This window comes from Schistocerca nitens, chromosome 3, assembly GCF_023898315.1.
Source record: "Schistocerca nitens isolate TAMUIC-IGC-003100 chromosome 3, iqSchNite1.1, whole genome shotgun sequence".
In the NCBI taxonomy this organism is placed as follows: domain Eukaryota; kingdom Metazoa; phylum Arthropoda; class Insecta; order Orthoptera; family Acrididae; genus Schistocerca; species Schistocerca nitens.
Window position 1 is genome coordinate 506581655 of NC_064616.1, and position 20050 is coordinate 506601704.

Below are 20050 nucleotides of genomic sequence, written 5' to 3' on the forward strand. Positions count from 1 at the left end.
ATATGTCTGCAAATTCCTGCAGATTTCAATGCTAGGCCATCAACAAGTGTCAGCGTGGGAACCATTCAACGAAACATCATCAATATGGGCTTTCAGAGCTGAAGACCCACTTGTGAACCCTTGATGACTGTACGACACAAAGCTTTATGCCTTGCCTGGGCCCATCAACACCGATATTGGACTGTGGATGACTGGAAACATGCTGCCTAGTCGGATGAGTCTCATTTCAAATTGAATCGAGCGGATAGACGTGTATGGTTATGGAGACAGCCTCATGAATCCATGGACCCTGCATGTCAGCAGGGGACTGTTCACGTTGGTGTAGGCTCTGTAATGGTGTGGGGGAATGTGCAGGTCGAGTGATATGGGACCCCTGATACGTTCTGATACGCCTCTGACAGGTGACATGTTCATAAGCATCCTGTCTGATCACCTGCATCCATTTATGTCCATTGTGCATTCTGATGGACTTCGGCAATTCCAGCAGGACAATGCAACACCCCACATGTCCAGAAGCGCTACAGGGTGGCTCCAGGAACACTCTTCTGAGTTTAAACACTTCCACCAAACTCCCCAGACATGAACATTATTGAGCATATCTGGGATGCATTGCAACATGCTGTTCAGAAGAGATCTCCACCTCGTCATACTCATGGATTTATGGACAGCCTTTCAAGATTCATGGTGTCAGTTCCCTCCAGCATTACTTCAGACATTAGTCGAGTCCATGTCACATCATGCTGTAGCACTTCTACATGCTCGCGGGGGCTCTACACGATATTAGTGTACCAGTTCCTTTGGCTCTTCAGTGTATTAATTACCTTTATTTTAATTCCACATTTTAAAACTTTGAATTTTAGACACTATCCCTTCTCTTGACTTTTTATTGTAGTATCCCCTGTCTGGGCTGATCAACTCCATCATTCTGCTGATCTTATTACCTGACTACCTTTCCTTTGATGGATGTTTTGTTTTCATTTGAGTGAGAATGTTGGGTTGTCCGTTTAAACCCAATCTGGATTTTATACCTACATCTATATGATTACTCTGCAATTTACAATTAAGTGCCTGACAGACGGTTCATCGAACCACCTGTAAACTATTTCTCCACTGTTCCACTCTCAAGCATTGTGTGGGAAAAAAAAACACTTAGATCTTTCCGTGCTCGCTCTGATTTTTCTTATTTTATTATGATGATCATTTCTCCCTATGTAGATGGGTGCCAACAAAATATTTTCACAGTTGGAGGAGAAAGTTGATGATTGAAATATCATGAGAAGGTCATGCCGCAGTGAAAAACGCCTTTGTTTTAATAACTGCCATCCCAATTCATGTAACATAGATGTGGCACTCTCTCCTTTATTTTGCGATAATACAAAATGAGCTGCCCTTCTTTGAACTTTTTCAACGTCCTCCGTCAATCCTAACTGATCAGGATCCCATACAGCACAGGAATACTCCGGAAGAGGACAGACAAGCATAGTGTAAGTAGTCTCTTTAATAAACCTGTTACATTTTCTAAATGTTCTGCCAACAATTTGCAGTCCTTGATTTGCTTTTCCCACAACATTATCTATGTGATTGTTCCAATGTAAGTTATTTGTAATTATAATTCCTAAGTATTTAGTTGAGTTTACAGCATTTTGATTTTTGTGATTTATTGCATAACAGTAATTTAGTGGATTCTATTTAGTGCTCATGTGGGTGACCTCACACTTTTCATGATTTAGAGTCCATTACCACTTTTTGCACCATACAGATATCTTGTCTAAATAATTTTGCTATTTATTTTGATCATCTAATGGCTTTACATGATGGTGAATGACAGCATCATTTGCAAACAATCTAAGAGGGCTGTTCAGATTGAATGAAATGAAATAATTGTAAGTATTCTTACCCATTATACAATAAAACCTTTTTGAACTTGTGGTACAGACAATATTGTTTATTTTATTTTCCCCCTTTTTTTCCAGCCTAGTCAGATGGTTCACCTGAGGATGCAACTATATGCTGTGAAACTGGTCATTTCAGTAAAGGATCATTTAATAGCTGTTGTCATCAATCAAAATGAAGTTATAAATTTCTCCTTTCTTTGCTATACACAACCTTCTGAAAATTAATGTAGCTTGCATTAGTTTAGAAAGAACTTCGCTGTCCATGCAACGGAATAACTTGTCTGACCAAGAGATTAACATCAATCAAAATAATATATAAAATTATATACACTGTTGTTGCGGGCTTCAGTCCAGAGATCGGTTTGACACTGCTCTCCATTCGAAAGCAGAGTAGAGATATACACTATGCAAATAACCGAACTGCATGGCAGTGAGCATTTAGCATGTTACCACATGTTAGGGTTCCTTCCCATTCCAATTGTGTATGGAACACAGGAAGAATGACTGCTTAGAATCCTCTGTGCACACTGTAATTAAGCTACTTTTGTTTTCACAGACACTACGAGACTTACATGTAGGTGGCCAACTATTGGTTCTCAAAGTTTTGTACGTAGGCTCGTGCAGTATAATCCTCAAGAGTCTGCCCAGTAAGGTTTTTCATTTCTCTTATGCCCTCCTGTGAGGCACACAAATCTGTGATCATTCATTCTGCCTTCCTTTCTATACACTGAATATCCCTTCTCACTCTTATCTGGTATGCATTCCACATACTTCAGCAGTAATCTACGAAGAGACACGTAGTATATGCTGGGCTGTGCCCCTGAGTATTCAGCCACCACACACACGGATATGCTTTGTGGGTCAGGTACTGCCCTTGCTTTACCTTGGGAGGTAGTTTGTCAACAGAAAGGTTCACTGAGCTGTTACTGCCAAGCCTCCTGCAACCACCACAGTGGTTGCGGGAGCAAGCAATGTCGATACGTGGTATGCAGGTAGCAGCAATCAGTGCTGTACTCACAGGCAACGATTTGCGCCTGCACGGTCTCATGACCAAGTGATGTTGCACCTGTATTCCTCCACTGATGGGTTCTTAGATTGTCACTAAACCTCTTGACAGCCAGTTCTGCTCTGGGCTCCAGACCAACTAGCAGCTGCTGCAGCTCTATGTTTTAGATCACAATGCCTCGCACTGCTGCTACCCATCAGACAGTGCTGTCTCATGCCTTCGCCAGATGTCTTACAGGCACCCCTGCACCTGGACCTGCATTCCGACAGCCCGTGAGCTCACAGCCTCATGGTACAGTGCCGCTTATCATCCATGGTACCTCCCGGCTCATCATCACTTGCGACGATTGTGGACTTCGCCATACTGCGCACTCATAACACACACTCATAATGGACATTCTGGTTGTACTCAAGTGCGGACTTTAATTCTTTGAAGCCGTACTGAATTTAATCCAATGTGTGGATTCAATCACTATCAGTCACACCACTTGCCATAGGGTATAACAGGGCACACAGTGATTTGTTAACAGTCTCTCTTATTGCAGACTAGCTGCATTTTTCTAGTATACTGCCAATGAACTTAAGTCTGATACATACAACTGAGCCTGTGTGATCATTCTATTTCATTCCATATCCTACAAATTGTTACAACCAGGTACATCTACATCTACATGATTACTCTGCAATTCACAATTAAGTGCTTGGCAGAGGGTTCATCGAACCACAATCATACTATCTCTCTACCATTCCACTCCCGAACAGCGCGCGGGAAAAACGAACACCTAAACCTTTCTGTTCGAGCTCTGATTTTTCTTATTTTATTTTGATGATCATTCCTACCTATGTAGGTTGGGCTCAACAAAATATTTTCGCATTTGGAAGAGAAAGTCGGTGACTGAAATTTCGTAAATAGATCTTGCCGCGATGAAAAACGTCTTTGCTTTAATGACTTCCATCCCAACTCGCGTATCATATCTGCCGCACTCTCTCCCCTATTAAGTGATAATACAAAACGAGCTGCCCTTTTTTGCACCCTTTCAATGTCCTCCGTCAATCCCACCTGGTAATGATCCCACACCGCGCAGCAATATTCTAACAGAGGACGAACGAGTGTAGTGTAAGCTGTCTCTTTAGTGGACTTGTTGCATCTTCTAAGAGTACTGCCAATGAAACGCAACCTTTGGGTCGCCTCCCCCATAATATTATCTATGTGGTCTTTCCAACTGAAGTTGTTCGTAATTTTTGCACCCAGGTACTTAGTTGAATTGACAGCCTTGAGAATTGCACTATTTATCGAGTAATCGAATTCCAACGGATTTCTTTTTGAACTCATGTGGATCACCTCACACTTTTCGTTATTTAGCGTCAACTGCCACCTGCCACATCATACAGCAATCTTTTCTAAATCGCTTTGCAACTGATACTGGTCTTCAGATGACCTTACTAGACGGTAAATTACAGCATCATCTGCGAACAACCTAAGAGAACTGTTCAGATTGTCACCCAGGTCATTTATATAGATCAGGAACAGTAGAGGTCCCAGGACGCTTCCCTGGGGAACACCTGATATCACTTCAGTTTTACTCGATGATTTGCCATCTATTACTACGAACTGCGACCTTCCTGACAGGAAATCACGAATCCAGTCGCACAACTGAGACGATACCCCATAGGCCCGCAGCTTGATTAGAAGTCGCTTGTGAGGAACGGTGTCAAAAGCTTTCCGGAAATCTAGAAATACGGAATCAACTTGAGATCCCCTGTCGATAGCGGCCATTACTTCATGCGAATAAAGAGCTAGCTGCGTTGCACAAGAACAATGTTTTCTGAAACCATGCTGATTACGTATCAATAGATCGTTCCCTTCAAGGTGATTCACAAGTTTTGAATACAGTATATGCTCCAAAACCCTACTGCAAACTGACGTCAATGACATAGGTCTGTAGTTCGATGGATTACTCCTACTACCCTTCTTAAACACTGGTGCGACCTGCGCAATTTTCCAATCTGTAGGTACAGATCTATCGGTGAGCGAGCGGTTGTATATGATTGCTAAATAGGGAGCTATTGTATCAGCGTAATCTGAAAGGAACCTAATTGGTATACAATCTGGACCTGAAGACTTGCCCATATCAAGCGTTTTGAGTTGCTTCGCAACCCTTAAGGTATCTACTTCTAAGAAACTCATGCTAGCAGCTGCTCTTGTTCCAAATTCTGGAATATTCCATTTGTCTTCCTTGGTGAAGGAATTTCGGAAAACTGCGTTCAATAACTCCGCTTTAGCGCACAGTCGTCGGTAACAGTACCATCGGCAATGCGCAGCGAAGGTATTGACTATGTCTTGCCGCTTGTGTACTTTACATATGACCAGAACTTCTTCGGTTTTTCTACCAAATTTCGAGACAATGTTTCGTTGTGGAACCTATTAAAGGCATCTCGCATTGAAGTCAGTGCCAAATTTCGCGCGTCTGTAAATTTTAGCCAATCTTCGAGATTTCGCGTTCTTCTGAACTTCGCATGCTTTTTCTGTTGCCTCTGCAACAGCGTTCGGACCTGTTTTGTGTACCATGGGGGATCAGTTCCATCTCTTACCAATTTATGAGGTATGAATCTCTCAATTGCTGTTGCTACTATATCTTTGAATTTGAGCCATAACTCGACTACATTTGCATAGTCAGTTCGGAAGGAATGGAGATTGTCTCTTCGGAAGGCTTCTAGTGATCCGCTTTTTTAAATAAAATTATTTTGTGTTTGTTTCTGGTGGATTTGGAAGAAACGGTATTGAGCCTAGCTACAACAACCTTGTGATCACTAATCCCTGTATCAGTCATGATGATCTCTATTAGCTCTGGATTGTTTGTGGCTAAGAGGTCAAGTGTGTTTTCGCAACCATTTACAATTCGCGTGGGTTCATGGACTAACTTCAAAAAAAATGGTTCAAATGGCTCTGAGCACTATCAGACTTAACATCTATGGTCATCAGTCCCCTAGAACTTAGAACTACTTAAACCTAACTAACCTAAGGACATCACACAACATCCAGTCATCACGAGGCTCGTGGACTAACTGCTCAAAATAATTTTCAGAGAAAGCATTTAGGACAATCTCGGAAGATGTTTTCTGCCTACCATTGGTTTTGAACAAGTATTTTAGCCAACATATCGAGGGAAGGTTGAAGTCCCCACCAACTATAACCGTATGAGTGGGGTATTTATTTGTTACGAGACTCAAATTTTCTCTGAACTGTTCAGCAACTATGTCATCGGAGTCTGGGGGTCAGTAGAAGGAGCCAATTATTAACTTAGTTCAGCTGTTAAAAGTATAACCTCCACCCATACCATTTCGCACGGAGTATCTACTTCAACTTCACTACAAGATAAACCACTACTGACATACACAAACACTCCACCACCAATTCTGCCTAATCTATCTTTCATGAACACCGTCTGAGACTTTGTAAAAATTTCTGCAGAACTTATTTCAGGCTTTGGCCAGCTTTCTGTACCTATAACGATTTCAGCTTTTGTGCTTTCTATTAGCGCTTGAAGCTCAGGGACTTTCGCAGCACAACTACAACAATTTACAACTACAATTCCGACTGTTCCTTGATCCAAGCACATCCTGTATTTGCCATGCACCCTTTGAGATTGCAGTCCACCCCGTACTTTCCCGAGGCCTTCTAACCTAAAAAACCACCCAGTCCACTTGTATGAATTGACTGATTCTAATTATGAATCACTGATAATCGTGTCACTACTAGGTAATACATCTGTACCTAATATGACCGATGTCAAGGAATTTGCAGTCAACGAATTAATTTCATAATATTTGATATATCTGTAGACTGTCAACAGTGTCTGTTCTTTGAGACATTCATGTAAGATATTGTAGTCATTGGATATTACATTATTTTTCATTTTGTGAATTTCATAATTTTAAATTTCTGTACATTTAAAACACATTGCTAGTCTTTGCATCATTTTTGAAACCGTATGCATATCTGACTATATATATTTATGAGGCCCTTTTTCAGATAGTAGTATATTATGTATTACGGCATCATCTGCAAAAAGTTTGAGGTTGCTATGAACATTATCTGCTGGGGCATTATTTTACAACATGAACAACATGGGTCCCACACACTTACCCAGAGTGCACCTGAAGTTACTTCTACTTCTGCCAATAATTGTCCATCCAAGGTTACATGTTGCACCATCCCTTTCAACAAATCCTCGATTCAGTCGCAAATTTTGTTCATTACCCCATATAACCATACTTTTATTAATAATAGTTGCTGTGGTAATGACTCTAATGCTTTTCACAAGTAAACAAATACTGCAGCCACCTAAATGCCTTCATTAATGGCTTCCAGAATGTCATGTGAGAAAAGTGCAAATTTGGTGTCGCGTGATAGATGCTTCCTGAATCAATGCTGTTTAGCATGGAAGAGGTTCTTTTCAAAATATTGTGTTCTAGGATTCTACAACTGATGAACATGAACAAGATAGGATGGTAGTTTTGTGGATCACTTCTGCTACCCTTCTTGTAGATGGGCGTGGTCAGGTTTTCCTAACAATCACTGGCATACTTTATTGTTCAATGGATTTTTGGTATATTATGGCTAAAATGGGAGCTAACACAGCTGCAGATTCTATATAGAATCAGACAAGAATTTTATCGGGCCCTAGAGTCTTGTTAAGTTTAGCTGTTAGTCACAATCACTGACATTACCATCTACCTCAGTCATCTCAGCAATGGTACTGGTAGTTAACTGAGGTTCTTCTGTACCCTACTAAGAAAAGGAACATTTAAAAATGGAATTTGGCATTTCTGCTTTGCCACACTTAACTTCAGTCCCTATGTTATACATGAGTGTGCAAACATGAAGTTTGGCGCTTCAGACATTTATATTTATCAGAATTTCTCTGGTTTTGTGGAGATCTTTTGATAATATTCTGCTACAACAGTCAATAAAGGCTTCACATGTTCTCCTCTTATCAGCGCAATCTCTTTCCTTCATCATCACTCAGTCTCTAGCCCTACACTTTGTTTTAAACCTATTATGCTGCAGTCACTGTTTCTTCATAAGTTTCTTTACACTGACTCCATACCATGAATGTTGCCTCCCTCCCATCATGAACTGTTCTACTATGTAGATATCTATCCAGCACATGGCCAATTAATCTTTTAAACCTGAGCCACAGTTTCTCTACGTGCCACAGACGCCAATGTTTTGATTTCCTCTTTGGGATACAACATTGCTGCTTTTTTATATAGCTTACAGAACATATAAATCTTCCTATATGTTTTAGCTTCACAGTGTACTTTAGTAATCATACTTGTTACCAGTGCCTTATTATCACGGAAACTAGTTTCAACATGGACATCATCAAAGAGTTCAGGCCTGTGTGTTGGCATTAGGTCTAATTTGTTTCCATCATGACTGGGCTCCAAACTATCTGTTTAAGACAGTTTTCAGAGAAGGCATTTAGTAATATTTTAGAGCAAGTCTCGCCAACAACCACCACTTAACATTCACAAAACTGTAATTTTCCCTAATTAATTGTTGGAGGACTAAAACTGGCTCCAATGATGAGACAATGTAAGTGTGGAATATTCGTAGCGCCATACTGATGTCTTCTCGGCTCAGGGGAAGGGGGGGGGGGGGGGCGCGGTGTATTGCTGATCAACAGAAAAATACTGAGGCTTAGTTAATCTTGCAAGCAGTTTCAATTTCTATCTCAGTGGATTTGAGTGTCTTGTCTACTGCAACTTATACACCAACTTTGGCAGATCCTTTTCATATACTTTACTCCAAAAATCTCACTGCTGTCCATTTCAGGCTTTAGTCAGCTTTCTGTACCTAGTATCATATGAGCCCCACTGCTTTTTAGGAATGTTTTGAACTATGTAACTTTGAAATGCTTTATCAGTTTATCAGCATTTCACCTGTGGGTGTCATTTCTTTGAATCTTATTATAATACTTCAGCGTCTCCTGCAGTTATCATTATCTGTAATGGATGTAGAGTTGCCTAAACATTTAAAAAAGAAAAAAACAAGAAATGAAAAAGAACGAAAGAAACAAACAAACTTGTGTGCACTGCAAACACAGTCAACTACCCGGGTAGTAGGCATCATTCATTCCACCGTGCACCACAGTCTACAGTTTGTTGTGTCTTTTTCCCTCAATGGCTGCCAGAATAGCCACTTCAGTACAATGAATGAGACATGCAGGCACACACACAGTGTACAACGTGATTCCTTCCATCCCCTGCTGCTATTTCCCAGAGAGGTGCAATTATTAGCTGTAAGTTTGAACTTGCAGTGATTAACAGACCAATACTGATTTGTGTTTACATTCTCCTGACACAGGAAACAAGAAGTTATTCAACAGATGATGTGTCCCACTGGCTCAGATTCAGTTTCAGTGGAAGACAGCATGTTAAACTTGTTGGTTAGAGGTATGAGTGTAATCTCCTTGGTACCTGCCTCCCCTGTACAGGGCCAAGTGGTGATAGATCCTGTATTTCCTGCAGAGAAGACAGAAGGGTACTTGTAATTCCTTTAGCATCTTTATACCTGGATCAGAATAACAAAGTGATTGATAGCTCATTGTTTACAGGACAGTTACCATACCTACAACAAGCCAGGGCATGAGTTTCGTCATGCTTTCTGTCCTGTTCACCATTGTCGTATCACTCTGCTATCTCAGGTGCCAGCTACCAGTCAGTTGCAGACAATGCTTGGGACCGACAATGTAACAATGGTAGTTTGTATTCACTGTTTGTATTGTTCCTCTGTGTGGCATGTTTATTTTGCATGACAGATCGCCCGAAACTAGTTTCAAAATTGTGCAGAAAAGTGATAAACAGTATTACCACCCTGGACGCAACCCCAATTAGGGCCGTATGTGAACGCATGCATCAAAGAACAGTGTTCACAGTGGGATTGCATTCTCAATGGTGCCATGTTCACCGGAACACAAAACAATTACCTTTAAATTGGCCTCGCTGATATTGTTTTAACTGCAGGAAATGTTATGATACAAGTATTGCAAGCTCCATTTTATATCTAAAGCTACAGTGCTCAAGAAATTAATTTGTGTCAACAACAAGAGAAAAACCTGGAATAAAATTTACAGATTACTTGAAGAGAACTTGGTTTCTTCAACTTTTTCTCCGAGTTATTCTCACTAAGCAACTCATATAACAACGTAAAAAAGGTTGAAGTGGGAAACTAAATGGAGCACAACAAGAATGCTATAACATGTCAAACACAATCACAGAGAACAATAATTTATGGAGCACAATGGTTATCTTGGGCATGTTTCTCCAACCATACTTCACCATTGCATCCTATATACGTTTGTACCTACTCACTACATTCAAACCTCAGTCTCTCTCAACAATTTTTAACCCACCCACCTCCCACTTACTTCCATTACCAAATTAACTATTCCTTCATGCCTCAGTGCGTCTCTTCTTTAATAAAGTAGCACCATAAATTTACTTTCTGATTCCATTCAGTACCTCTTCATTATTTATCTGATCAAGTCATCTAAACTTTTAGCATTTTTATGTAGCATCACACTTCAAAAATTTCTATTTTCTCCTTGTCGATTCTGTTTAGATCCACTTTTCAGTCCTGTATAAGGCCATATTTCCTAACGCTTAAATTTATATTAATTTCTTTTCTTTTCAGAAAAGTTTTTCTCACTAAGCAAGTCTACATTTTATATTCTCCCTACTTCTGCCATCATCACTTATTTTGTTATCAAAATACATAGAACCTTCTATTACTGTCACTGTCCCATTTCCTAATCTAATTCCCTCAGCACTGCCTGATTTCTTTTCAAGACATAATCTGATAAATTTTGGGTATACAATAAATCTCACAAATCTAAGGGCTGTAAATTTGACTAAATACTTAGGAATTACAATTACGAGCAACTTAAATTGGAAAGACCAGGCGAAACAAAGACTGCGCTTTCTTGGCTGAACAAAATGCGACAAACCCACTAAAGAGACAGCCTACATTCACTTGCCCATCCTCTGCAGGAATATTGCTGTGTGGTATGGGATCCTTACCAAGTAGGATTGATGGAGGACATCGAAAAAGTACAAGGAAGGGCAGCTCGTTTTGTGTCATCGCACAATAGGGGTGAGAGTGTCACTGATATGATACGCAAGTTGGGGTGGCAGTCACTGAAACAAAGGCAGATATCTTTGAGGCGAGATCTATTTACCAATTTTCAATCACCAACTTTGCGAAAATATTTTGTTGACACCCACCTACGTAGGGAGAAATTATCATCATAATAAAATAACAGAAATCAGAGCTTTAACGGAAAGATTTAGATGTTCCTTTTTCCCACACGCCATTCGAGAGTGGAATGGTAGAGAAGTAGTATGAAAATGGTTCGATGAACCCTCTGCCAGGCACTTACGTGTGAATTTCAGAGTAACCATGTAGATGTAGATGTACATACTCTGTTCAAATAATCTTTCAAGTCCACTGCCATGTCTGTCAGAACTATAATGCCATCATCAAACCATAAAATTTGTATTTATTCTCCCTGAACTTTATTTCCCTTTCCAAATTTCTCCTCAGTTTCCTTTCCTGCTCGCTCAATATACAGGCTGAGTAACTTGACAATAAGTTACTCCCTGCCTCATACCCTTCGCAACTACTGCTTCCCTTTCATGTCGATTTTTTATAAATGCAAATAGCTTCTCATTCGACATGTTTTATCGCTTCAAAATTTCGAAAAGTATATTCCAGTCAACATAGTCCAAAGTTTTCTCTTTATTTACAAATGTAACTGTAAGTTTGACTTTAGTCAGTCTACCTTTGACTACTGGTTGTAGACTCACTATTGCCTCTCATTCGAACATTTCCCTGAAACCCAAATTAATCTTCCCCTAGCTGACTTCCACCAGTCTTTCCAAGAGTAGGTGAATAATTTGCATTAGTTTTTTGCGACCATGATGCATACCACCTCCCCCCAAATTCAGAGTACAGAGTGTTTATCAGTCACACAATTCTGACATTTCAATTCTGTGGAATACCATAAGTTTTTTATCTCGGCTATAAAATTTAATTCTTGCAGCATGACATGTCTTGAAACTAAGAAACTCATTTACATAAAAAATTTTGGATATCTCCTCCCCTCTCTATCTCTTCCCCTTCTCTGGACAAATTTCTGCAGACAAACATTATTATATTCTTCTTGAAATCTGACATTATTTCACCATCTTAAATCTTACGTACCAGGTTTAATAGTTTTGTCATGATTGGTTCTCTCGAATAGCTTAAGAATTCTAAGAGAATGTTGCTTACTCCAGATGCTTTGTTTCAACCCCAACCATGCAGTATCACATCTCTATTTTCATTTTAACCTTCTTCCATTTTTAAAATACTGTCTTGATTCCATTACACAGCCCTTCTATACAGGGTGAAGCAAAATTCATGCACTCTGGCTTCACAGCGTGGCTCCTAAAATTTCGTCTGACAAGTACATCCGGCAGAAAACAGATGTTAAAGAGTGCCAATCTGGCAACACTGTAACATGTATGGTAACTACATCTGTCAGCACATATTAGTCATGCTGTACAGTTGGTGCAATGGATAGAGTTTTGGGTTAGCATGCAGGAGGTCAAGTGTTTGATCCTGGGTTGGGATGCATTTTTTTTTTTTTTTATTTGCTAATTTCATTCTGACATTTCATACTGTAATATACACCATTTCTTAGGTCATGTGTCCTAAATTCACCACATTTTGTAACACTGAACATAACAAATACATGGTCAGACAAATGGGAAATAGATAGTTGAAACAAATGACCTGTCATAGGACAGAATAACTACAAAAGCCCAACACACTATCCACTGCACCAACTGTACAGCATGACTAACATGTGCTGACAGATAGTTCCATATATGTGGTTACAGTGTTGTCTTATTGCTACTCTTTAATGTCCTTTTTCTCCGGGATGTACTCGGCGGATGAAATATTGTGAGAGACTTTATTTTATCGCTGGCATGTGGGGAGTTGTGCTACAAAGCCCGAGCGTGCAAATTTCACTTCACCCTGTATATTCCTTCCAACCGTCAGCCTTCCTTTTTTTGGTTAGTACTGGCTGCAATCTGAAATCTTTATTTTCAACTAAATATTTCTATTTTCTCCAGTGGTTTTTTTAAATTTGCATATATGCGGCACCTGTTTTTTCCATAGTCATGAATGCTTCTACAGCTTTTGATTTCATTCTCTACAAGTATCTGCTTTGTCATTTTGTAATTCCTGATAATCTAATTTTTTTTAGATATCTTTATGTACTTTTAACTGCTTCATTTGTTGCATGTTTTATGATTTCTTCTTTTTTCAATTACATTCTGTACCTTATACAGAACTATCCCTCTGACAGAACATGCTCAGCTACCGGCACCACTGAGCCAACAGCTATTTGTATGATTTGACCAACTCCAACAATGACTCATTGACAGGTCCTTTGTACTCATGTAGTATTCTTTAATTTTGTGAAGTGTATTATTTTAATTCTCCTAAGATTTAAAGCAATTTTACAATCCCTGCAACACTCTGAACTCTGTCAAGATGTGACTGAATAGCTGTGCATCTTTTTTTCAGACAGTATTTCATCATAGATAACTGCATCAGCTGTGAAAATTCTGAGGTTGCTACTAATATTATCCACCAGGCCATTAATGTACAACATGAACACGAATCCCAACACATTCCCTGAGCACACCTGACAGTACTTCTAAATCTATGAATCTTCACGTAACATGCTGAGTCGTCGCTATCACGAAATCCTCAATGCAGTCAAAACTTTCATTTGGTATGCCATATGATAATTCTTTCATTAGTAACTGTTGGTGTGCTACTGAGTAAAATGCTTTTTGGAAGTCAATATATACTCCATTCACCAGACTGTGTTTACCCACGGCTTTCAGGATATCATGAGACACTAGCATTACTGCTAGTTTTTAAGACACAGGTGAAAAAAGAATTTTGCAGCGGAATCCGTTACACTACAGATGTACCAAGGCACAAATATCAAACACCGAAAGCTCAAAATTAAACACAACTGGGAGTAGCAGCCTTGCAGAACAATCTAACTACACAACTGGGAAAAAAGAAAAAAAAATCAAAACCTTGCTTTCACCAATTATCAGGAAATGAATTTATTTGGCATCCTGACTTTAGATTCAATATTTATCTATTGCATCATGCACCTGTTAATGAATTCCCTTGACAACTAACAAATATGGAGTACCCTAGAAGAGACTTTTGTCATGCTGGTGTAAAAAGATCCCTGACAAATGCAGTGGGATGGACATGCATTTTGCACACCTACCTCAATCAACCACAAAAAAATGACTTTGTAAATGTCTCTATGGAAATGCCTCAGTGTTGCCACAGCTCTGTAGATGGCTATGTATTGTTTCCTCCTACAACTGTTTGCTCTTCGCAGTTGAAAGATGACAACAGTGCTGCTAGCTGTCAGGGTTCTTACACGAACTCGATTATAGTTGTGCACATGACATTTTACGTATCAAGAGTTGAATATATGAGGCTGGTCACTATGGATGTTTATCCTTGTGGATGACACTAAACACAATCTGTAAACAACATATACTGCACTCTTAACTGGGCCTTTTCATGATATGAACAACCCATGTATCAAGGAAAAGTGACCACTTTGGGGATTGATGACCTCAGTTGTTAAGTCCCATAGTGCTCAGAGCCATTTTGACCACTTTGGACAATAGTACATGAATCCTGAATCACTTTCAATCTGCATTTCTACCCCAGCCCCCTCTCAAACACCAGCATTAACATAAATTATAAGAGCAGAAACACAAAATTAATGTTACGAAAGGTGACATACTGATCATACAAAAGAAACACACATGTTAACCATACAATGACCGAATAGATGCACTGTAAGAGTCCTTAGCAGGAAATGAAGTTTAACATTCTTATTTGGTTTCAAGTCCCAGTATCAAACATTGTGCTACTGATAAAACAGGGATATTGTACATAAACAAGGCAATGAATGCATCAACTGAAATTTACCATAACTGTATTGTTACAGATGAATCTGTAACAATTCAAAAACTTAATACATACTGTTTCAATTATGACACATATAACTAAAGATTCTTGATGAAATTTAACATTCAAATTGTTGACTTAGTATGAGTTACAGATGGTTTATGATGTTATAGTCCAATGGTCTACTACTAGCAATAAAACTGCTGGAATACTGCATTATTCATGGTACATGAGTACTCCATTTATGTGAATCAAAGTCTACTACTTCAATGGATCTTTCAAAATAAAATATCATATAAAATATTATTTTTTTATAAATGTCATTCATTATCCGCCATAGTTAATACAATTTATATGATACTACAATTGCAACATTTAATGTTATGTTCCCTTTTTCACATACATGAAGATATTCACAGCAGTTTTATTGTAGCGCATTGGATGCATCACTGTTTCATATAAAATAAAGATTCGTTCTCTGTAACGGCATATCAGAAATTTAAAAATATGTTCTCTACAATACACGAGACACCTGTTGTAAAAATAAATGAATAATAATAATTTCCCACTACATTAAGTCTGATAATATAAATTTGGAACTTTCAATCGTTACCTGGATGGTGTGTACGTTTAAATAGAATGTTTGGCATCATCATCACATGATAAATGAAGCTTTTTGTTACACACATTCAAGACGGCGGAGAAGTTCAGTTGAGTGGGATCTTTCCGCAAAACGTTATTAGGCCCACGACTGTTTAAACATCTTGCCAATAGTCCACATCTGATACCTCAGAGTGCTCGCAGCACTTGTCATACGACAACGTTTTCGCGAAAAATGTACGCTGCTAAAAAATTGTGACTTACGCTACTGTCACAAGCAGCTGGAAATGTACATGCATAAACATTTCAATTGTGTATAGCACCAACAGAACTAGCAGGGCAGAAACTTGACAAATGTCAATAAGATACAGCAGTAACGGTTTCCCAAAGTCTACAATGGTGCCAGCGCCGAATCTGACAGATATATTGAAGTATAAATCAACGCTCGCACATGGCGAATGAAAAGCATTCCGCAATGTCCGTAGTGAGCAGCTATATTGTGGAACATGTCAAATTGCTTTACGTCATTGGCCTTAACAATATTTTACTCCACATCACGGTAAGTTTTCTTCATTAAAAGAATATTTGTAGTCCATTTAAAATTATGAGGATAACTAACATGCTGAACTGTTTTCTTCCGTTATTCTACGAAAACATTTAAAAACTGTTACAATTACTAAACTCACTCAGCATAAAGAACTGATGATAGGAGTGCGGAATGTAAACAAACAAACATACGTATTAATAGTAAACTTAACCCCACTCTCTATCGTAAACTTAAACACAACATATAACAAACACATACTCAGAAGTTAATCCAAAGCTATCCTACACCCTGCCTTCGCTGCAATGTTCTCTACTAACACCCTTGGCTCTCGAACTGGTATGGAGATCACTGGCACAATCTAATAGTCGCGAAATTCGATGTGAAACTCTGTCTAGTTTTTTTGTCCACTGCCATAACAGCGCCCCACGTGACTAGCAAGTGACACTTCCCAATATGCTATCGGATGGGTGCGAATGCTAACGTTTATATTGATTTGCAACATAGTTTATACAAGGAGTGTATGTAGTGCCAAAAGAAAATCGACAATAACTAATAAATGACACTACATTTGTCATTATTTGGTTTCCTAAGAAACTCTGGGAGGTACAAAACGGTACATTACAAGAGAGTTTCTTTACGATTCTCTTACAACTTAGAGATACTGTATGAATCATGACGTTTTCCTTTAATAACAAAAAATTGCCAGTAAACACCAGAAGACTTGACGTTTCGCATAAAGACGTCGTATAGCCACCTAAGAAAGTGGAGTTTTGTTCGCTACTCGTTCAACCAAATCAGTGAATATGAAACGTAGGAAACCTGTTGGAATGTAAAGCTTTGTTCACACACGCATCTAACATGGCGCCACAGCTTGTGGCTTGCTGTAGTGGCATCGTAAGCTACCATCCACATGGGACGCAACAAATTCTGCGGGTGGCGTCAACTGAAATCAAATGAGCGGGTATGAATGTTATAGTGCAGGTTATGTCCTTAGAGCTAGGATGACTGTTAAATACGAGGAAGACGAAACCTAAATGTTAGATCCGAAAATAGATTTCTCTAAGGGATAAATCAGGGGAAACAAACACATTTATAACAAAATAATATTCAGAGAAGAAAATGCTGTCTGCAATGGCAGATTAACCATCATCTGGCATGTATCATCGGCAGACACGCCAGTCTTCCAAGACTTTAGATCCTTATTATATCCATTGATACAGGCATTTCGAATAACTAATTTTTAGTATAACAGCTACCACATCACACTCTGGAACTATTTCCTGCGTATAATGCAAAATTTATGCAATGCTTGGTCTCACAAATTACGAAGTTTATACGACACACTTTTATGGTTAAATATATTAAGTTTCTTTAGTCATCTTTTAAGACTATGGGTTATGTAATTTATTTGCACACACACACACACACACACACACACACACACACTGCTGCTGAAAATCAAAGGTTGCCATTCGAGAAGTTCTAGAAGCTGCAAAAGTGTACCTGCCGACCATTGTTTTCACTTTTTTTTTTTTAGAAATAAAAAAAACACTGAAATGGATGGTGTGCAACAGCAATTACACCACGATAACTGCGAGAGAATACTCCTGTCTAGAAATACTGCCACCAGGGAGCAGTGCAGTTAGGAAAGTGGCGCATCAAAGTTCAACCAAGCGTAACTTTTTGTGGGATGACAAAAGTTGTGTCTCTGAAGTTGCACCACTAAAACCTGGGAGCTCACACATGCAACTGCATTGCAACTCCAATATGCTACTGGCTGTGGCGACACTTTGGTTGCGTGTGTGAACCCGGCTTAATACCTGTGTCATTTAACGTATCAAATGAGCCACAGCACCTGTGGCATAAGGGAAAACCGCACAGACTTCGTAATAAATAATCAAAAGCAACGGTACTGTTTCTCAACACAAAAGAAACCGACTCTGCAGTGATTGCTAAAACTGTGCCACAAATGGCAAGAATCTTATGCACATTCGCTTTTAAAGAAAGGTAATTACATTGACAAAAATATTCGCGTATTAAAAAAGCGATTGAAGTGTAAGAAGGGCCGAACCATTTGACAAATTTTAAAAATTCTTCAATGTCAAAGAAAGTGGCTATAATAATATTAACAGAAATACATGCTTCTCATGCATGAAATATGTGCTAATATTCTCTTGCTTTCAGCAGAGTAAGTTGCCAATATAGATATATTTGAAAGTATTCATTCATGAAGAAGTTGTAGCTTATGTCATTGAATCAGTGTGATTCGACTGTCTTTATATGTATTTCACGATATTGGTGTCTTTCAGTAATTTGCTAATGCATGAAACACAAAAATATAACAACTATATCGTTAGTTAGGTAGAAAATAACTAAAAAGAAAGCATTGTCCATGTGAACTATCAAGAATGGGCTTCCACATGGGTCAGTCTTGGGTCCTTTGTTGTTCTCAATATATAGTAATGACTTGCCATTCTATATTTATGAAGAGACGAAGTTATTTCTCTTTGCTGATGATACAAGTATAGTAATCACACCTGACAAACAAGAATTAACTCATGAAATTGTCAATAATGTCTCTCAGAAAATTACTAAGTGGCTCCTTGTAAACGGACTCTCAGTGAATTTTGATAAGACACAGTACATACAGTTCCGTACAGTAAATGGTATGACGCCATTAATAAATATAGACCTTAATCAGAAGCATATAGCTAAGATAGAATATTCAAAATTTTTAGGTGTGTCCATTGATGAGAGATTAAATTGGAAGAAACACATTGATGATCTGCTGAAACGTTTGAGTTCAGCTACATACGCAATAAGGGTCATTGCAAATTTTGGTGATGAACATCTTCGTAAATTAGCTTACTAAGCTTATTTTCACTCATTGCTTGCATATGGCATCATATTTTGGGGTAATTCATCACTGAGGAATAAAGTATTTATTGCACAAAAGCGTGTAATCAGAATAATAGCTGGAGTCCACCCAAGATCACCCTGCAGACATTTATTTAAGGATCTAGGGATATTCACACTAGCTTCTCAGTATATATACTCTCTTATGAAATTTGTTATTAACAACCAAACCCAATTCAAAAGTAATAGCAGTGTGCATAACTACAATACTAGGAGAACGGATGATCTTCACTATTCAAGATTAAATCTAACTTTGACACAGAAAGGGGTGAATTATACTGCCACTAAAGTCTTTGGTCACTTACCAAATAGTATCAAAAGTCTGACAGATAACCAATAAGTATTTAAGAAGAAATTAAAAGAATTTCTGAATGACAACTCCTACTACTCCATAGAGGAATTTTTAGATATAAATTAAGGAAAAAAGAAAAAACCAAACAAAAAAATTATAAGAAAATAAATAAATAAAAAATTTGTTATATTAACTTAATTATGTTGTTAAATTAACTTAATTATATCATGTATTGGAAAATTTGACTCGTTCCACATCATTACGAAATATTGTATTCATGATCCATGGAACTAGTATTAATCTAATCTAATCTAATCTGTGACACATGTGACTGTCTGCTTTCTCACTGCTTGTAGCGCTAGTGTCGCTCCAGCTGTCAAATGGTAACAATTTTTGCACTATAGAGTTGTATGACGGTGTGTATTAGACTGTGCCACTAGGTTACCATGAACTCGATGTGCCCAACGTGGCAAGACTTGCCATTTGTTTTGCCACAAATCTGTTGTACACAATAAGTGCTCCAGCTTGACAGTTGAACTAGCTGAGTACCCGGCATTTCCTTGGTATGTGTTCATTTCAATCTTCCATTAGTCCATCTCCTTTGTCCCCTCTCTCTGTCCATCTCTTCCTACTACTCCCTCTGTCCATCTGCTCCTCCCCCTCTCCCTGACCATCTCCTTCTCCCTCAGCCTGTCCATCTCCTCCTCTTTCCTTTCTCT

General features: G+C 38.7%; 1 protein-coding gene across 3 annotated transcripts in view; it reads right to left on the reverse strand.

Moving 5' to 3' along the window:
• LOC126248431 (SPRY domain-containing protein 3-like) overlaps window positions 1-16520 on the reverse strand; it is a 177301-nt gene extending 160781 nt beyond the window's left edge. The window contains exon 1 of one of the 3 annotated variants that reach the window (XM_049949402.1): window positions 16382-16520. The gene's annotated coding sequence lies outside the window, so the exon portion shown is untranslated. Of the gene's footprint in view, window positions 1-15589; window positions 16228-16262 lie in introns of those variants that run through there. The other 2 variants (XM_049949401.1, XM_049949400.1) reach the window with 2 other exon arrangements.
• Window positions 16521-20050: the final 3530 nt, after the last annotated feature.